We start from the raw sequence: 5,970 nt of genomic DNA, 5'->3' as shown, positions 1-5,970 counted from the left end.
GCACCAGCCAGAGACTATCCAACAGGAGAATATCTGTGTGTGTGTGTGTGTGTGTGTGTGTGTATTATATTCTCTTACTCTACATGTAGTGGTATAACACCACAGGACAGTAGACAATGTTGCATTAAGGGTATATATTATAAATGCTAAAACATCCACTAAAATAACACAACAAAGATTTATAGCTAATGTGCCAACAGGGGAGATAAAATGAAATTTTTTAAAATACTCAGTTAAAAATATGTCAGGAAAAGGAGATGAGGGGAACAAAGAAAAGACAAGATAATTAGAAAATGGGTAGTACTATGATAGATGATCCCATTAAATATAAATGTTCTAAACATTTCCATTAAAAAGTGGAAATAACAGATTAAATACGAAAGCAAAGTCCAATTATATGCTGACTAAAGGAAACTCACTTAATTTTTGTTTTCAATTTGAAAGTAGCCATTTATTAACTGACCAGATTGCAAAAATAATCATGGTAGATAACTTAGTTCAACCTTCTAATAAGCCTACTGATCTGGTCTTTCCTGTGGTCCACATTTTCTCCTTCTACAAAATGGGTGGTCTTTTTCTTCATTCTCCCTCTTGAAGGGCCATAAAAAGTTGTTTGCTTCCTTGAAACATTTTCCAACAGTACAGGCCTCGTGAATCAGATGCTCCATGCAGATTATGCCATATTTACCAAGAGATTGAGAAATCAGTGTGTTCTGTGTCAGGGCAATCTGCTTCTTATTGATTTTGTAGTAACTGTGCTTGTAGATCAATTGATTCACCAGCATCAGGTTTGGATATACGTATGCTATATATGGTTCCTCAGTCCTTAGCATGTTAACTGAAGCTTTGTTGAGCTTAAAAAGATGCCATTGAAGATTTGGTGAACACGAAGAAATTGCAACACCTTTTGAACCTCTGGGTTCACACCACTGAAACCTCTGATCCCAGTGATATGTGCCAGTTTGGGTTCTGCAGGTACCTAGAAGTTGTCAACTTTTCTTGACATCCTAGCCATCCAAATCTCAGTTCTGTACATATGCCTATATCCCTTGTGATAATGCTTAGCTTTTTCATAGATAAGCTTCCTCTTTGCCTTTCAAAGCATCTTGTGGGCAATCCTTTTTCTCAGACATTTAGTAATCAATTCTACAAAATTCCTTCGCTTTCTCTTAAGGGTTTCTGGCATAACAGAAACCTTATTTTTCTCCTTATCTGCAGTCTTTTCAGGTTCCATCCAGAAAAGAGATGAAGGGAACTCATTTTAAATATAAAGGCACAACTACATAAATAGTAAAAGATGGGATGCCTGGGTGGTTCAGTTGATTAAGCAGCTGCATTTGGTCATGAACTCAGGGTCCTGGGATGGAGCCCCATATTGGGCTCCCTGCTCAGCACGGAGTCTATTTCTCCCTCTGCCCCTCTCCACCCCACTCATTCTCTCTCTCAAATAAATTTTTTTTTAAAAAATCTTTTTTAAAAATAGTTAAAATTTTTAAAAAGATGAATAGCTAAAGAATAGAATGATAGACCATCCCAACATTAAACCAAATGAAAGGTGTGGTGGTTATATTACTATTAGTTAAAACAGGGTTTAAACCAAAGAATATTACCAGAGTTAAGAAGTATTATTTCACATGGAGGCTTAAGTGGGTAGAAGAAGAATAAATGAAACAAGATGGGATTGGGAGGGAGACAAACCATAAGTGACTCTTAATCTCACAAAACAAACTGAGGGTTGCCGGGGGGAGGGGGTTTGGGAGAAGGGGGTGGGATTATGGACATTGGGGAGGGTATGTGATTTGGTGAGTGCTATGAAGTGTGTAAACCTGGTGATTCACAGACCTGTACCCCTGGGGATAAAAATATATGTTTATAAAAAATAAAAAATTAAAAAAAAAAATAAGAAGTATTATTTCATAATGATGAATAAATCAGCTCATTATATAAAGGGTAATCTTTTCAACAAGTTATACTTAAAATTTGACATTCATATGCAAAAAGAGAACTTTGATCCAGATCCCTATCATATAAAAATACCTTAAAGTAGATCATAGAACTAAAATCTAAAACTTAAAACTATAAAACTTCTAGAATAGATCATGGAAGAAAAACCTATGTAACTTTGGGTTACGCAAAGATTTAGATACTACTCCAAAAGTATGATTCATAAAACAAAAAATTAATAAACTAGACTTCATCAAAATTTAAACCTGCTCTTGGAAATATACTGTCCAAAAATGAAAAACTAAACAGACCAAGAAAAAATATTTACAAACCACATATCTAATGACGGACTTATTCAAAATATATTAAAACTCTCAGAACTCAATAATGAGAAACAGGCAATCCACTAAAAAATGGTCAAAAGATCAGGTAATGAGGGTGGGAGGTTGGGGGAACCAGGTGGTGGGTATTAGAGAGGACATGGATTGCATGGAGCACTGGGTGTGGTGCAAAAACAAGGAATACTGTTATGCTGAAAATAAAAAAATAAAAAATAAAATAAAATAATATTTTTAAAAAATCAGGTAATGATCTGGGGGTCATGGGATCTAGCCCTCCATTGGACTCCTTACCCAGCATGGCGTCTGCTTAGGATTCTTTCTTTCCCTTTCTCTCTCTGCCCCTCCCCTGGCTTATGCAGGCACATTCTCTCTCTCTCTCTCAAATAAATAAATAAATAAATCTTTAAAAAAAGAAATGAGCAAAAGATTTGAACAGACGCTTCACCAAAGAAGATACATGGATGGCAAGTAAGCACTTGCTTAACATCATCAGTCATTGAGAAAATGCAAATTAAAACCACTACATTTAGAATATCTAAAATTTAAAAGATTGACTATACCAAGGGAGGGTGTGGATGCCAAATAACTGGAGAATTCATGTAATGCCAGTAGGGAAGTATACCCAGTTTTTGGAAGCTTCTTAAAAAGTGTAACATACATACCATATAATCTAGCCATTCCATTCCTAAGTATACTCAAGAGAAAAAACGCTTGTGCATGAATATTCACAGTAACTTTGTTTTAAAATGCTGTGTGAAATAAGCTACACTAAAGATGTCACATACTGTATAATTCCATTTATGTGAAATTCTAGAAAATGCGAAATCTGCAGTTCCAGAAAGCAGATAAGTTGTTGCCTGAGATGAGGAAAAGCCCAGGGAGGAGAGGAATGGACTATTCAAAGAGGCACAGAAAACTTTTTGAATGATGATTATATTCCTTGCCTTATTTGTGGTGATGGTCTTATGGATATATAATTAATATGGATTATAAAACAAATTATATACCTTATGGCAGCTTATTGTATAACAATTATATCTCAATAAAGATTTTTTTTAAAAAGTAAAAAATAAACCTCTAGTCCCAAATCATAATTAGAAATCCAAATAAAAACAATTATTTAACAAAAAATTTATGGAATTATGTACTCATTACAGGCCAAGCACTGTGCCAGTTGCCTTGGAGGAACACAAAAAAATAATCGAGTCCTTGCATTTAATCATATATCATGACCAAAATATTTACAAGGCAGCATATATCAAGAATATTGAACAGATTTTAACTTTAAGGAAGATGGCAGACTAGGAGGATCCTAAATTCATCTCTCCCACAAAGAAACTTAGACAACAGCTACATCAGTGCAGCCAGTTCAGAAAAGGACACGAAGATGGGCAGAACAGACTTTCCGCAGTTAATGGTAAAGACAAGGCCATATCAAAAAAGGTAGGAAGGGCAGAGACACGATTGGGAACCAAATACCTTGCAAGACTAACCACGAACAGGAAGGGTACCTTGAGCAGAGAGAAGGCAGAGGAACAGACCAGGCACCCCAAAATGGGGGACCTGTACAGAGAAGATGAGTCCCCATGACATCTGGCTTTAAAAACCAATGGGACTTAACTTGGAGAATTTTTACAGCCAGCAGGGCTTAATTCTGGCTACTTTAAAAGTCGGCAGGCTTAGCTCTAGGAGAGCTGGGTGCAACAGAAAACTGAGTACCTACCTTTCAAGAGATAGCACAACAAACAACCTCCCACCCCAAGACACAGCATAGAAGGAACAGTTTGAAAAACACCTAGGGTATACATGAAGATTCATTTACTAATCTTAAAACCAGTACTAGAAGGTCAGATGTTTAGGATATTTCTGTAAGAACAAAAAAGCTGTCAGACTCTATTTCTCCCCCTACACTATAACTGCCCCCCAAAATCGAAGCCTAGATAGCCTGGACATTTGCAGAAATCAACACAAACCCTCTTAACTACTTTACTAACACTGTGTGCCCTGCCCCCACATTCTCCAGAGGATCTGCACCATCCAATCCATCCCACTTGGCAGGAGTCCCTCCAAAGTAGCTTCTGCCATGTCTCATCCTATAAGTAGCCCTGGAAAGGACCAGAGCCACTCCAAAGTGACTCCTGGTCTGAGGAAAAGGGAAGGTAACCACATACATCAATTCAACGGCAGACCCAGCAAACGAACTTCATAACTGGCAGTGCAGAGTGTGCCCCAGAAATCAGTACATCTGCAGTCTGGGCAGCACCTGATCTAATGGCTGGCCCTGCTCACCAACAAAAACTTCTAAGAGGCAGCACAGGGAGAGAATCCTACAGTTCAGGGTCACCACAGCTCCAAAAAACAGCTGAGGACAGCTCGCTGTTCTGATTGTTGATATCACCCAATGATAAGCTAACAATGGCCTAAGACGGGCCCCTTAACTGTGCAGAGACAAAACCCAACCCATGACAGGCAAGGTGGGCCATTGCAGTCTACTGAATTAAAGGCAAATGGGCCCAGCCACAACAGTAGGGTGGGTGCATGCAACATACATAGGAGACACCCTTGAAGCACCAAGGTCTGGGGAACAGGAGACAAACACTGCAAGACACAAAAGAACCCCTTCTTCATAAAGCCACAAGAGCAGGAGATGTAGCTGACTTTCCTAATATAGAGAAACAATCAGAGAGCTAGACAAAATGAGGAGAGATAGGAATATGTTCCAAATTAAAGAATAAGACAAAACCATAGCCAGAGACCTAAGCAAAACAGAGATAAGTATATGCTTGATAGATAATTTAAGGCAATAATCATAAAGATACTCACTGGACTAGAAAAGAGTGCAGAGTCAATGAGACCCTCAACAAAGAGATGGAAATTATAAAGAGGAACAAATCAGAGATAAAGAGCTCAATAACTGAAATTAAAAATACACTAGAGGTAATGATTAGCAGATTAGAAAAGGCAGAAGAACTATCAGTAATTTGGAAGACAGAGTAATGGATATCAACCAAGCTGAACTGCAAAAAGAAAAAAATAACAATGGAAAATGAGACTAAGTCAAGAGAACTCAGTGGCATCATGAAGCATAACATTCATGTTCTAAGAATTGCAAAAGAAGAAAAGGCGGGGTAGAAAATTCATTTGAAGAAATAATAGCTGAAAACTTCCCAAACTGGGAAAGAAAATGGACAGAGTCTCCCCAGTAAAATCAATCCAAGGAAGTAAAATCAGTAAAATCAACCCAAAGAAGTCCAATAATTAAAATGGCAAAAGGAGTGATAAAGAGATCATTTTAAAAGTAGCAAAAGAACAGTTGCATAGGGGGCACCTGGGTGGCTCAGTGGGTTAAGCCGCTGCCTTCAGCTCAGGTCATGATCTCAGGGTCCTGGGATCGAGTTCCGCATCAGGCAGAGAGCCTGCTTCCCTCTCTCTCTCTGCCTGCCTCTCCATCTACTTGTGATTTCTCTCTGTCAAATAAATAAATAAAATCTTTTAAAAAAAAGAAAAGAAAAGTATAGTTCCATACAAGGGAAAACCCACAAGGATATCAGCTGATTTTTTTCAGCAGAAACTTTGATATATTCAAACTGCTGAAAGGTAAATACATGAACCAAGAATATCTAACAAGGTTATCATTCAGAATAGAAGGAAGGATAAAGAGTTTCCCAGATAAACAAAACTTAAA

The 5,970-nt window shown here is 37.7% G+C and overlaps 1 pseudogene; it reads right to left on the bottom strand.

The window, feature by feature from the left end:
* Positions 1–493: 493 nt before the first annotated feature.
* On the bottom strand, positions 494–1,210 carry LOC131839903 (large ribosomal subunit protein uL30-like; annotated as a pseudogene).
* Positions 1,211–5,970: the final 4,760 nt, after the last annotated feature.

This window comes from Mustela lutreola, chromosome 8 (genome assembly GCF_030435805.1).
Source record: "Mustela lutreola isolate mMusLut2 chromosome 8, mMusLut2.pri, whole genome shotgun sequence".
Classification (NCBI taxonomy): domain Eukaryota; kingdom Metazoa; phylum Chordata; class Mammalia; order Carnivora; family Mustelidae; genus Mustela; species Mustela lutreola.
Note: the sequence above shows the minus strand (reverse complement) of the source record. Positions and strands in the feature narration are given on the sequence as shown.